Source organism: Mya arenaria, chromosome 5 (genome assembly GCF_026914265.1).
Source record: "Mya arenaria isolate MELC-2E11 chromosome 5, ASM2691426v1".
In the NCBI taxonomy this organism is placed as follows: Eukaryota; Metazoa; Mollusca; class Bivalvia; order Myida; family Myidae; genus Mya; species Mya arenaria.
The window spans coordinates 27,440,796-27,456,569 of NC_069126.1; the positions used below are offsets into that span (position 1 = coordinate 27,440,796).

Consider the following 15,774-nt stretch of genomic DNA (forward strand, 5'->3'; position numbering starts at 1 on the left):
CACAAGCATTTATGTGATACTCTACCAACCATGCGTATGATTATGTCAGTGCAGGGATATAATCTGCAGTAGCCAACGTGGTGGTACATGTGTGTGTACCACTGTGTTCATCTGCTGCTACCCGCACAACTTCTGAATTTATGACCCCGTAGTGGACTCTGTGTCTGATAAGCAACAAATAATTATTGATTAATATAAATTTGTTAATCCGTAACGTTATTAATTTCAATGTATTATTATTTTTATAAAGTATTTGGACATTTTATTTATGAATAACTGTAGATACATGTGATTGCATAATGCTTATTGAAGTTAGCCCATGTCTTGTTGACAAGCAAAATTGAAGGGTTATTCTGTAAGCACTCTGTTGAGCAAAATTACTACTGCAAAAAGCAACTCAGATTCCATTCCTAGCTTTGTAGCAGTTGTGAGTTTGGTCAGCAATCGCTGTTTTCCGCGGCCATAACGTGAGATCAGATTGGACCAATACCTCAAAATGCCCTGACAGTAGCCCAAGCTGGCCCAGGATTTGTTATTAAAAAAAGAAGTATCAAGAAAGAGAAGACTACAATGTAGTATTCACACTTGTCATATTCAACTTTGTGGTATTTTGTTGTACAGTAGAACACCAAATTTATCGGTATTTCGAACTTTTTTTCGGTCCCAATATTTTTCCTTCTTTATTCAATGTAAAAATTAATGTTTAAACCGAACTTCACTATTTCAAATAAATCAATTTTTCGAACTAAATTTTGGGTCCAAAATACGTTTTTCACATGTATTTATCAATCTTTATTTCGAATTCGAAACTGTGCACAAAAAATAGTGAATGTATTTTTCGAATCCGCTAGCAGACGACCCATGCTCCTCGCTCTGTTGTGTTTTCACACCTACGCTGACATCGGCGTGAAAGAACAATTAACGTTATAATAAGGTGCAATTATCGCGGTTTAAGGAATGCCTTGGGTTAATTGGCGCGTGTATGGGGCAAACGGTATGGAATACATAGAGTGATTAATGTTGAGTGTATTATTTGTATATAAGGGATGTTTTTTTCGGTTAAATCATCATTTGATCCATGAAAGTTGTGTACAGGAAGAGGGTTGTTGTTAAGAGGATGAAGGCACTCGACCCAAACAGAGTGTATGCAATAAACGTACTGGACGCACTTCATATGATGAGGGCCACGTGGGATGATGTCAAACAGTTACTATTATATTATTATTAAATAAAATAATAAAAAAATATTTGTTTCGTAATTTTATTAAATATCGCTTTACATAGTGTAAAATACAATGGTATAATGCAGCCATTTGAAATTTCACGATTTGAAATTTCATGACACAAATATTTTGTGGCGCCGGTAGAGTAGAATTTGGATGCGCCGGATTTCAGAGATAATAGTTGTTGGAACTTCGGATTATTTCTCTCAATGTTTATTTCGAATTATCGTTATTTCGAAGTATTTAGCTGGGTCCCAATGACGGTATTCTACTGTATAGAGGTTGAAACCTACTCTATGATGCTACAAGAGCGTGTTAGTTTGGTTTAATAGGGTGACGACCATTTTTGGTGTGTTAAGCCATCTATTGATATTCTGAAACTTATTTACAACTATCCTTTATTGAGGAGAGCATAGCAGAGGAACCGGACTGAAATCAAACTAAATATTTAGCATTTTGTAATGAACCGTTGTATCTCATAATATTCCAGTTTTCTATGTCTTATGATCAAAAGCTATCTTCAAGATTAATGAACCACTTATTTCATTGAAGTTTATTTTATTTTTTTTACCCATCTTGAAATGCTATAACTTATTAAATGATGCTTTTCATAGAACAAGGCTTAACTGGACTGAACAGTAGTTTGATTTGAAAGGCATGTCCTGTTCTTTGTATCATTATTATACTGTTGCCAACCTTTCCACTACAATTACAAGATCTAGTGGTTAATGTGTCCACCTCTCACCCAAGAGGTTGTGGGTTCAAGACCCATCTGAGGGTAGGTTCTCTGGGTCTCTCGTACTGGACACCAGGACTGGAAGCAAAGTCGAGAGTGATTCAAAACACGTGTTATAGCTGTAGCCAAATTGATAAGTTATAAAAGAAGATGAAAATTATTTGTTTAATAATGTTTTGAAAAAGGAAAATGCTCTTTTTTCACTCTCCATCGTGTCATGCAAGAAAAATGTCTTTTTAACTTATTAAGTTTTAGTGTCAAGTACATGAAGGATGAACCTATAAACCTATCTCAAATGGGTTCTTTATGTACATATTACATTTTCAATTCATTGTTAACATTAAATCATCTTCCACATAACTGCTCAAAGTTAATTTTCCATCGTTTCATCCAGTATAACATTTTTACATTATAAAGATTGTAGAGATAACCACCATTGAGGGAAATTTAAGAGGCTTTATTTAATTATTCTCTGCAGCTTCTTATTTTACTGTGATCCGAGCCGCTCTTTTCACGTGTTTTATATTGAAAATGGATACATTTTGTGCACTTCATAATGTAAAAGCTAAGTGAATATGAAGTGTGCAACCAACAATGCATAATATCAAATACCAAATGCCTTATATATGATACTATTTTATCATGTGCAGATAAGGCCAAAAAAAGGTAATCTGACTTCAGTATTAAAATGGTCGAGTCGGCAACTATTTCGTACGTAGGGTTGAGTAAATTGAACCAAATGTTTTGTTTTTTTAGGCCTAAGAAAACTTCAGTTTATATCACTTTTTAGGCATATAAAGCAGCAAACTTGTTGGTAATCTTGCTAGTATTTATGAAACTCCAAACTTTCAATGTTCGATTCTAATGCCCTGTGTTTTGGAGATTATCAATTTGGAAAAAAAAAACAAGATCTTATTTTAGCAACACTTTATGTTGATAATGAAATTAGATTCTGTTGTTTGCTGGTAACATTTATACACTAGGAGGTTTACAAAATATCATAAAAATACAGGTATGAATTTCTGTTCATTGTTTTGAAACAGTGAGTATGTCTTTATGATACAAGAGTAATAACATGTAAGTGGGTTTAAATGTGGGAAGTGAAATGTTTGTACTCTTATCAGTTGAACAAGAAAAAAGAGAAAACTGGGTCCTAGTATTTTCTTGTATTTTTTCGAGGACTCAGCTGAAGACAGACCTAACTCCTTCTGTTTTAATATAACGTAACGTCTGACTTGTGCTAGTCCCCCATTTTGACATGACAAAAATATTTATGTGAGTAATGAATTGTATAAATGGCCATTTTCAGCATACCTTGTAATTTGTTTGCTCTGGATGTTTCAAGGACTTCTCATTACTGGTACATTTTCATAGGTGCCAATCTAAGCCAAATATTTCCTGCACTGTATTTAACTTTTTGGTGTGTGTGACTGATTTGATTCAGTTATTTGGTGGTGACCTCACATCTAATTATATAAGCCGGTTTTTGTTCACATATTACAAATTAAATAAACCATTTCCACCTGGGGTTGTCATTCCCATGTAATATATTCCTCTGATTTGTAAAACATGAACTATAACCTATATATATGTAATGTATATTGTTTACGTTATCGAATGGGTCTAGCGTAATGATAATTGAGGCAATCGCTGGCGTCCTCATCACAATTTTGAATATCTTGAAGCCTATGAATGTGTAAATAGACACAAGCTTTGTTCTATATTTGACAAACCTAAGTTGTAAGTGTAGGTAAGAGTTTAAGTAATTACTTTGTGAATAAGTAACCTACGGAAGCAGAGCGCGGCAAACCTATCGTTGTTTTTTCATTCACAAAGAAATTACTTGATAAATTCTATCCAACTTAATGTTAGCCCCTCCCAAATTCCATCAGCTTTAAAATTATTCTGTGCGCCTGTAAAAAAGATCTGTCAATCACTGCAAGATATTGTGACATCATTTAAAAATTCCGTTGACATTGAAACTTTGCGCCTTTGCATATGTAAACAGTAGGCATGACTATATGCGCATGCGCAGTTATAGCATTTACTTAATCATGAAGAGTCGACCTCAGAAATAAGTAACAATTCTTCACAAATAAGAAACTAAACATTTCAAAAATCTGATATGTCCCTGATTTGCTGAAAATGTAGGGCAAATTAAACACTAAATCTAGTTTTTGAAACAACGAATTGTTGAAAATATATTTATTCATGGTAAAAGATAACAAACCAGAGATATCCACATAATGCTGCTTCGAACCTAATATGGCATAGCATAGTTTTTTCCGTTCATATTTGTAATTGTTTTAATCAGAGATATGAAATGTTACCCTGAAATTTGTATTGATTACAAGTATCCTGTTTGATTATGTATGTAATAAATAAAAGTTTTCCCTTCTTTGTTTGCCAATGAAATCGCTGTAATGCGTTTGAAATTTGAAAAATATTTCTCATAAAATTCCCAGACGCCTTTGTACAGGAGAAAATAAGTCGGTAATATTTCCTGTATGTGGTCTTCATGATCGATCTCAATTGCCTACGTGACAAAATATGTCAAATTGTAATTTGTGATCATTCATATTTTGAATTTTCTTGAACAAATAATGACGCTCGCTTGGTTTGCTTGTGATTTATTCCATAAGATTCAAAATATTAACAATAACTAATACATGTTATTCCCAAATAGTTCATACTTCATTGCTTCAATCAGAGATGATAAATGTTATTCTGAAATTTCAATCCTGTATTGATTATATTGTTTATATCCTGATTGGTCATCTATATAATAAAAAAATAATTTTTGATACAAATTTCTTCCTTGGAGCTGAATTGTAACTGTACAAACCGTTACCGGTTGTTCCGTAATATACATTAGTAACTTAATATCCTTTTGTTTATGTTCAGTTTATTTTGCATAATATGATAGTATCTGTCTGTATTTTCTTACTTTCTTGCAGTCTTTGTGTAAGGTATCCATTGCACCCAATTTTACATGGATGGTTTAATTGTTTCATTAAAGGGACTGTCTCATGTTTTGCCACAAATTTTTTTCCCCAGTTAAGGATCTGGAAACAGTTATATCTTTCTAATTTACTCTTTGTTAACGAAATTACAGAAAGAAAACACACTTAAAGTATAAAAAAATATTCTGGAAGAATTAAAAAACTGACACCAATACACATTACGTAGGATCATACACAAATGCAAGGAAAATTTAATCTTTAAGCCTTTTATTCAAACGTGTTAGTAATGCTTTTCAAATTCATGGACTTCAAAGACAACCTTTGAGCATATATCAACATTTGTTGAAGGGTTCCAGCTGTCAGTATCTTAGTTTTAACAATCTTTATGATTTGCCACACTTTTTCATCATAAAAAAGTGCATTTTACAAAACATGACTGAGTCCCTTTAAGAACTGCATAATTTTCTGTTTAGTAGGTGTGCAACATTTTTCGCTTGCCGATACACGTATCGCATTATTGATAGCAAGTATATTTGTGAAAAATATCTAAGATTGTTGATAGCATTGGAAAGTGGATTGAAGTTTTGTCAAGGGTATGATATTAAAAAATTTTTTTTTTTGACAAATTTAATTTTCATGTTGAATTGCTTACAGTCGGACAGAATGATGTACACCTTTAATTTTAAACTTTAAAAAATATGAAGGAATTTTGTTTACGTGCTTCATAGCATACTTTGAACTTTTTTTATTAAGTATGATTTACTTGTTTTCTTCTTTGATTTCGTATTTTATTGATTTTTAAAACATGTTTGATCGTCATAAGATGATGCAAAGCTTTTGAAGGACTACAAAATCAGTTTCCAATCTACAAAGGTGAGGCAATGATTGGTTATTTACTAACGGATTTGTAGATTTTATTGAGGCAAAGGATAATTGTTTATTTTGGGAAGGGAATGAATGAATTCAATCTTGAATTTATGTGGCAATTGTTGTTAAATTTAAATATTTAATTATGTTAATAATTAACAAGTCTTGAACTGTTGGATATTTTGATAATTTGTTTATTTTGAAAAACAAATTCTCTTTTGACAGGATAGGCTCAACATTGAATATTTCTTATGTGAAATTGTATATTTAGTTGAAACTTTATTTATTTTACAACAATTGTGAAGAAAGTTGTATTAACTTTTGCAAAGTCACTCTTTTTGGCATGATATTGTGTAAGAGAGTGGTCTTATGTTACGGGGAAAGCTGGAGTACCCATAGAAAACCCACTTGTCTGGCTTGGTGACCACCACCAAGCTCATATACACCTAGGCTGAGAAATGAACCGGAGACGCCCTGGTGCGAAGCATGTGCTTAAGCCACTGAGCTAACTAGACAACTCTTGCATCTTTGGTTTTGATCGGTTGCAACAATGTTGAATGACGTCATGGTACATATCTTTTTATATATATCTTGTTTTTCAGAATTTTTAATTGCACTAAGGAACCTTTTATGCGATTTAATATTGATGAAATTGGTGAAAAAATAAAAGTAAAACTTCTTAAAAACCACAAAGTTTAATATCCTTTACCTGATGGAGTCTGGATTTTCAATTGTTGTTGAGATGATATTGCAATATTTTGTGGCTTTTAGATGGCTTGATAAATGCTGTTCAAAGTTAAACATTTAAACATTAGAGGATGCTCAGTTATCATAGATGAGAATATTATAGATATAAATCCACTGGTAAGGATGTATTTATAAAATATATTAAATTTTTATGATTTTTTTCAAAGTTTAATGCAAGTTATATGGATTGCGGACTATTACAAGATTATGTATGTTATAAGGAATTATTGGTGTAGAAAAGAATAATGATGGAGTTATGTATCTTTTTTAGTATCCAACGGTTCGATTGTTCAGAACTTTGTTAAAAGTTAACAAACAATGTTGTTAACTTTATCATCGTTAACTGTTATTATGCCTTTGGTATGCAATATTTCTAGCAAGATTAAATGAAGACAACTGTGTCAGCTGTACTCGTATAATTCAAATATATTAGCACATCATAACAGGTTTCACTGTTGTAAGTTAACAATGATGCTGTTAACAACGCTGTTAACTTTAACAACATACTAAACCCAATGTATATCACTGTAGGTGTGAATTTGATTCATTAGATGTTTACAATGATGAATTTCATATAACTTCAATTTTTGTTGTTTCCTGTAAAACAGTTTTTCAAAGGATAAAAAAGTTTGATTTAAGATATATATTGTCAAAGTCTTGGGCTTAAAATTGTCTTTTGGGCGGATATGTGAACATACTCGTAATAATCCGAGGGACATTATGGTTACTTAATGAATTAACGTCAACTATTATCAAAATGGTATTAACCGAGAGGGTGGTCGCCAAACAGGGGTAAGTTCCGTAATTTTCTGACTGGTGTGAAATGGTATTAACTCAGAGGGCAAACAGGGGTGTAGTCCCTTCACAACTGTTGTCTAAAAAAATAAAATAGCCAAATTGTTTTAACTCTGAGGGTGAACAGGGGTTTTAAAGTCCCATAACTTTCTGACTAGCATGTAACATAAAAAAGAGCCAAAATTGTTTAACCTGGAGGGCATTTACTTGGTTATTGGTGTATAACATAATCAAATGTCCAAGCTATGCTTCCGGTTGGGTGTTAAAGATTATAGTTATTTTTTCCCTGATTTATTGCCTACTTTTAAATAATAAAACACACCCAATATAATATACTTAAGATGACAGCTTTGCGGTTTGGCTAAATGATATATGGCAACGTAACCTGCCTGCTTGCTTGCTGAATGAAAAGGTCACTTGTTAATCAGTCTTTTGGTCAGCTTCCAAAATGTTGTGGCATTCTAGCTAAGACTGAGGCTAAATGTTTATATTACATCTCAGGTATTGGTTCAAGGTTTGGGTGGGAAATTTAGCACCTTCTTAACTTCTTACCACCCAGTTATAATATATGTCTGGAAAAAAGTTGAAGCGTAAACTGCTTTAATGTGGGGCTGTGTTCTGTTTGGTTGCAGAAAAATTAGCAACGTTTTTGTCAAAGTCCTCAATGGCTTGTAACATCCATCGTCCCCTTCAGCGATTGACACTCATAACTGTGCATCCAATTGACACTGTTTTGCCAATTGACAATATTGTGCTGCCAATCGACAAAATTGTGCTGCCAATCTACAATATTTGCTGTTTTGGTGTCAGTTTGGGTGGTTTATGTGTGTCATGACACAGTTAGGGTGGCTTATGTGTGTCATGAAGAAGTTTGGGTGGTTTATGTGTCCTGACTCAGTTTTGGTGTTTGATGTGTGTCATGAAGCAGTTATGGTGATATATATGTGTCATGATGCAGTTTGGGTGGTTCTTGTGTCATGTAGCAGTTCGGGTGGTTTAGATGTGTCATGAAACAGTTTGGGTGTTTTATGTGTGTCAGGAAGCAGTTTTGGTGTTATATATGTGTCATGATACAGTTTGGGTGGTTCTTGTGTCATGTAGCAGTTCGGTGGTTTAGACGTGTCATGAAACAGTTTGGGGGATTTATGTGTGTCATGACGCAGTTTGGGTGGTACTTGTGTCATGAAGCAGTTTGGGTGGTTTTTATGTGTCATGAAGCAGTTTGGGAGTTTTATTTGTATCATGAAGCAGCTTTATATTAATCAATTTTGTATCTTTGAATCATAATTGTTCTCTTAGTGAGACTATTTTAATGTTTATACTTCCTCAGTATTGTTTCATTCTATCAGCGAGCCATTGTTAATTTATTGCCTCAATAGTAATACTATTTTTATTAGCATTATATTATTTATATCTACATTAAACTGACTGACCGTGTTGCTTTTATGCAGCTTCAATAAGCAAACAGAAAAGGAGGTAGGCTATGTTATATCACCCATAGCTAATGACGTGGCTAGCCACCTAGGTATCTAACCTTTCACTACTTATGATGTGCTTAATAAATCCAAGCCTTTGAAATTAGTTTTTGAAGTATTTAGATTTCATATTAGGCTAAAGAAGAAAAAGAAAGGGTGTTTACAGGAAATGGAGGGTTAAAGTTTGGAATTAGGATTAACTTGAAGGATAATCATTGGATGACTGAACTTCCAATGATGTATTGTTGAGATTAAAACATTTTGTGTGAATTACATTTTTCAATGATATCCATATGTGGATAGTGGATGAAAATTGCAAAGATCTTGCAAATAAATTGAGCATGCAGCTCAAATAAGGATAAATCAATCAGATAACAAAGTAAGCTATCTTTTATTTGTATTTATCTCCCTTCCGTTTTACGCTGTGTTATTAACTTTATGTATTTGTTTAATTAAAATAGGTTTAACGTTTCAGTGTAATGTATAACTGGTTCCTAAATTCTCAAATCTTGTATCATTATTGATAAAAATTACCAAATTTAATTTGTAACCAAACAAGTTACACACAAATTCTGACCACTGAGTAAGTGGCTGCTATGCTTCGATTTTGGACTTCTTTTTTCATTGTTTGTCTGACATAATTGTCTCTAGTAATGTTATTTTTCCTAAGGAAACAGACTTGTGTGTGATTATACATGTATTTGCCAATTACTTTTATCACAATCAAGCTGAAGTATTAAAGCTGATATATAAACTAAATGATTTATGTAACAATTTATCTTTAAGCCCTTTTAGTTCATTATTACGACATTAATATCAGCTAAGTTCCCAAGAATCTTAGCTTAAGCACTGAATTTTCAGGTACTCTTACATTTTTTCTGCTTACGAACATGTGTAATACAATGGCTGAACAAGCTGTAAGTACAGTATTTGGCAGGATTAATCATCAGTCTTGTCATCAGATAGAGATACCCAGCAATAACATCCATCTATCCAGTTTTTTCTTACCATCAATACTAACTTTATGTTTTTTATGTTTGTAATTTTGCACTTTTTCTGCTTCAGATGTGTCATGATGCCTTATTGTACATTCAGTGTGTCATGACGCGGTTATAGTAAATTAAGTGTGTCATGATGCCCTATAGAACATTCAGTATGTCATGATGCCTTTTAGTGCATTTACTGTGTCATGACCCCTTATAGTACATTCAGTGTGTCATGACCCCGTTATAGTAAATTAAGTATGTCATGATGCCTTATAAAACATTCAGTGTGTCATGACTCCATTATAGTAAATTAAGTGTGTCATGATGCCTTATAGAACATTCAGTGTGTCATGACTCCATTATAGTAAATTAAGTGTGTCATGATGCCTTATAGAACATTCAGTGTGTCATGACTCCATTATAGTAAATTAAGTGTGTCATGATGCCTTATAGAACATTCAGTGTGTCATGACTCCATTATAGTAAATTAAGTGTGTCATGACGCCTTATAGAACATTCAGTGTGTCATGACTCCATTATAGTAAATTAAGTGTGTCATGACCCCTTATAGAACATTCAGTGTGTCATGACTCCATTATAGTAAATTAAGTGTGTCATGATGCCTTATAGAACATTCAGTGTGTCATGACTCCATTATAGTAAATTAAGTGTGTCATGACGCCCTTTAGTACATTCAGTGTGTCATGATGCAGTTATGGTACATTTAGTGTGTCATGATGCAGATATAGTCCATAAAGTGTGTCGTATATGCTGCCATCATAGTACATTATGCATTTGTAGTACATTTAGTGTATCATGGTGCAGTAATAGTTCATTTTGTGTGTCGCATTAAAGTTGTAGTTCATTTTGTGTGTCATGTTGAAGTTGTAGTTCATTTTGTGTGTCATGTTGAAGTTGTAGTTCATTTTGTTTGTCATGTGGAACTAGTAGGACATTTTGTGTGTCTATGATAATTACTTTGTTTTCCACTAATTATGCCCTGCTGAATCGAAGGTTTCCGGAGGGGGATATTGTTTTAGCGTTGTCCATCCATCCGTCATTCCGTCCGGAACCATATCTTGGTAGGCATTGATCAGAAAATGTTCAAACTTGGTCAAAATGTTCCCCTTGATCAAATCTCGACCACTTGTATAAGTGGGTCACAAGGTCAAAGCTTATGAAAATCTTTGGAACAAAATAGAGGCATTATACAAGGTCAAATATTCATGAATCTTAATAAAAATGTTTTCATTGATGAACTCTTGGATGTATATAAAACTGGGTCACATATGATCAAAAATTAGGTCACTAGGCCAAATCTTAGATTTATTTATCATAGAACAATGGCTAGAAATGTAACTTCCATACACACTCAGTATGTAATTTTTGTAAAATGAACATTGATTAAAGATTTAATGTCCTCCTGATTGAAAAGTTCCTTTCATTTTCGAATCTTCACCTTTTATAAAGTTGGACATATAAACTTTACTGGTTTGCAGGTATGTAGCTTCCCATGGGCCATGTAGACCTTGGCCTACAATTTTTCTGTTTTAAAAATATGCCAAAACTGCAATAAAAATAGAAGGCATGGGAAGAAAATCTAATCACAACTAAATGTTCTTAAATCTTATCCAGATGTCCACAGGTAACTGGCTTCTTGAATTATCACTTAAGGTAAAAAGTAAGAATATTGATGATCTTGTCAGCACATTTAACCAGTACAAAATTAAACCATATTAAACATGGCTTAAGTGTCCTTTGACAATCTAGCTGAAAGAAATTTTGGGAGATGGGAGGCCCCTGAACCCTGTAGAACTAGGCATACACAGGATTCCAAAGTGATACTGGTATTTTAAATCAATACATATACATGTATAACGAACATAAACTTGGAGTGATAAACCTAGTTAATAAATTATTATTATTAATGCATTTATGGAAAATATTAATTAATAATAACACGATTGAAATCGTGTATTTTATAGCTGAAAACGCACAAATATTAAATGACTGGTGGGTCCTAAAAGATTTACCGAGATCAACCATCGTCTCATAAGGCAGAAAACTGTGTTTTCTGCACCTTTCTTTCAAATTAATTAAACACGGTATCCTTCATAAGATTCATTGTTTTCTAAATCTATTCCTTTTCGGTAAATTAAAACAATTGTATTAATTGTGGTACTTATTTAGCAGCTTTGATGGGAGTAAGAGTGCATTTTTAAGCCAAGCTACACCCCTGGTTCAGATGTCAAAGTTGCTGTGTTTAGAATCTTTTCGGATGTTATGATGTTTTATTGAGGTGACACAAGAATTGTAATGACACAAAATGTTCATTTAATGGAGATGTGTGTGTGATAATTGCAAAATAAATTACAAACACTTGTTTTAACAATCACTAAGATGTAAAAACATACTATAAAAGATAAATGACACGGAATTTTAAATCATGGAATTTAATTGATGTAAGTATAAAGTTAAATCTGATTCTCTGTCTTTGAGTTTTGGAACTTTACTTTTATAAGCATTTATTTCAACAAGAAACAAAAATGGTTATTCTGACAACCAAGTTTCGTAGCTCTTGGAATTGGAAGTTTAAACTAAAAATGTGACTGTTTTGTAATTTAAAACTTGGCACACCCTTCTTTTGAAAAGCTGTGCATCTTTTCCTGTATAATACCATAAAAGAAAATTGTTATATTAAAGGGTTGATAAATACTTTTGACTTTAGTGACAGAACATCTTTGTAATCAATGATTCGGAAATCAGAGACTTTACATATACGATGCAGACGGCTGCATAAGAAATTGAATCAGTAACCGGCAGATAACATATTAAACATTAAATGTAGCTGAAAGTAAACATAGGATTATATTTCAAATTTTACGATTTTGTGGTGATGATCTATTATTCAGTGTTTTTGACTAGACAGCTTGAATAATAAAAGGTGTCTTCTATCTGAACGTGAACTTAAAAAGCTGAGAACCTAAAAAGCCGAAAGAAATTCAAACCAAGCTAGTGTAAGATTATAGACGAATTGCTTAGGATTTTATCTCTTATAGGATTAACATTGAAAGTATGCAGCAGAGTCTCAGGTAATTATGCACTTGAGATTGGGGAGTTTGATATACATGTATGTGCTCAGAATGAGTAAACAGGTATGATTTTATATGATATTGGAAAGCATGTACAATAATGTTTGTTAGTATTTAGATGATTAATCTAAATATATTATTTACATACAAGATTATCTGATATTTTGGAGGACATTTTCAAAATTATTTAAAAAATTAGACCCCTTGCATATTTTAATATTTCTTTGCCGAACATTCAAATTCATTAAAGGTGAAAGGATATTCAAATTAAAGTAGGTAAATTATTGAAAAAAAAATCAGGCCATTTACAGATTTTATTTGGTAAATTATGTAATTAACACATTATTATTGAGTTGCTGCCCTTATTAAGAGCATAACTTGAAAACAACTGGATGCACTTGATTAAACTCAATACAATGGTAAAGCACAATGAGAGGAAGTGCAGTGTACAATAACTATGTCTCTGTTTCAGCTAATTACAGAGTTATTGCCCATTGTTACTTTTTCTTGTCCTGAGCATAACTTGAAAACTATTGAATGTAGTTTTATTATACTTTACAAAAGTATAGCACAATAAGAAAAAGTGCAGTGCTCAAAACCATAACTTTATTAAAGCTAATTCCAGAGTTATTGCCCTTTGTTACTTTTTCTTGTCCAGAGCATATTACTTTAGTTTATACTCATTTATTTTAGCTTGATTGTGAAGAAAGCTGGGTTGAATTACTTTTGAGTCTATTTCCTGGCTAGAATACAGTACTTGTGTCTTTTTTGAGAGGCATGATGAGAAAGAGCCTTTTGCGTGGTTTGAACCCATAACGTCTTTGGTGAGAGACGGACACCTTTAACACAAGACCACTCACACAATTTGACTTGATCAGAATGTTTTTCTTATAGTGTGCCTTTAGTACGTTATAAAACATTGTAACAGCAAAAAGTTAATTAAACATACAGCAACAAATGCTTTATTCATTTCAACAAGCTAATTTTTTGCATTTTCTATCTGATGTTTGGTGTATTTTTGCACAGGTGTATGCACTCAGATAAAAGTCTTACATAAAGTCAATGCAGAAAAGGCTTGGGATGAATTGGACTGGTAATGATGCAAATTGACAATACACGCTGTCAAGATTTAAATAAACCCATTTGTGAGTCGCTAGGCTCGGCACTTCTCTAATCATCCTCCTTTTAAGCCTTTTAAAAGATGTTTAATGCTTGGAGATTAATCAAATTTTTACTTTTGTAAATAGTCTTAAGTATGTTAAGACCACAGAACTTTATTTTTAGATTTTATTCCCACCCTGGCCCGGCCCCTGTTCAACTTGGTAAAAAAGTAGTTGAAAATCTGAAAAAAGTACTTGTTATTAAACTGATCAAATGCATTTTTATTTATAATTGGGCTTAATTGTACTTATTTTCAAAAATGCACTATAATTTATGAACATAATATATTTGCGATCATGACGTCATTTCTGAGATGGATGTGCCGCAAAATGCTGTTTAAAAGCCCAGTGTAGTTTCTTCGGATAAAACAACAAACAGTGGATTCAAATTGGGACTTAACTGAAGGGGGCATATAATAGAAATAGAAATATTATGATAGAACACTTCATGATGACCTATGTCATGTCTTGTTATGTGTATTAAACATAAATCCGCTGTGGGGATACATGTTTACACGTTGATAAATTAATTATTTGTCAAGTTAGGCTACGTTGTTGACTGAAAAAACAACAGACATTCACTTCGTGACCCTCTTGTTTAAAAAAATCATGATGAGAATCTAAAAAGATTTTTCATTGGCCTACATAGGACACAGTGCTCAAGCTAGGCCTAAATAGCAGGGTGTGACACCACCCTGCTGCCTTTTTACTTCATTCTGCAATGCCCTTTTGTTTGACAGAGTCAATTTTCAGAAATAAATCTGAAATTAATAAGTATATATAATTTTGATACAAAAGTTATGGTAACAGCTAAGGTATTCATAGCAAACTATTAGTAGTTACCACACATACACAATAAGAATTGAACATTGGCCCTGGCAAGTGCCCCATTAAAGCTCATTCAATACACATCGAAAGTTCCCTTTCTCACCTAGCACCCAGCCCTTATCAAATCCTGGGTGGAGCACTGGGACAAAATACATGTGTAGATAGATGTACTGTACCAGCAAATGTGTCAGGGAAAACATATGAGGTTCGGGTTGAAAGATAAAGCGCATCTGTAAATAACATGCACAAATTTCCAGTGTTTTTATAATGCAGCTGGGATATATAATGTTTTGTTTGTATACATGATTGTGTCAGGGGGAAAAAATTACATAATGTTGGAGAAATCTCTGGTGTAAAATCAGTTTGACATTTCTGTTAATGCTAGGAATGGGACATTGCGACTCTGTGACAAAATATGTTACTCAACTTGTGGACTTATAGCAGATGAATGGATTTTGAATGTAATTTTGTTCTGGAAGAAAAAGGTCAAGGTATTGTTATGTCCTTGGTGCCATAAATCAAAACTATAGAAGAAACCACATGCGGATTTAGACAGGGGTGCACCATGCGCACGCCCCCTCTAATTGTTCCAAGTTTTTGTTAATATCCAAGATACATTATAAATGGATGCACTTGAATGCATTTTACTGCACTTGAATGCAGACTAAAATGGCTAAACTATTCCATGCAGATGATATTACGCCCCAATTAACTCATTAAACCCCGGTATTGTTTGTAATCTTTGGAAAGGGGACATAACTTCCTAAGTTGCGCTTTAAAACTGCCCCCTCTCTCGTGATGTGAAATCCTGAATCCGCCTCTGGAAACCATATTAAGTGTCAAGCACTTAATGTAGTATTGTGCAATGGTTAAAGATGTCAAATGTCAAACTGTGGCTGAAT

The 15,774-nt window shown here is 33.1% G+C and overlaps 1 protein-coding gene across 5 annotated transcripts in view; it reads left to right on the forward strand.

Annotated features, from left to right (window-relative positions):
- Positions 1–15,774, forward strand: part of LOC128233594 (pleckstrin homology-like domain family B member 1) — an 85,525-nt gene that overhangs the window by 8,688 nt on the left and 61,063 nt on the right. The gene's annotated exons all lie outside the window — the stretch shown is intronic.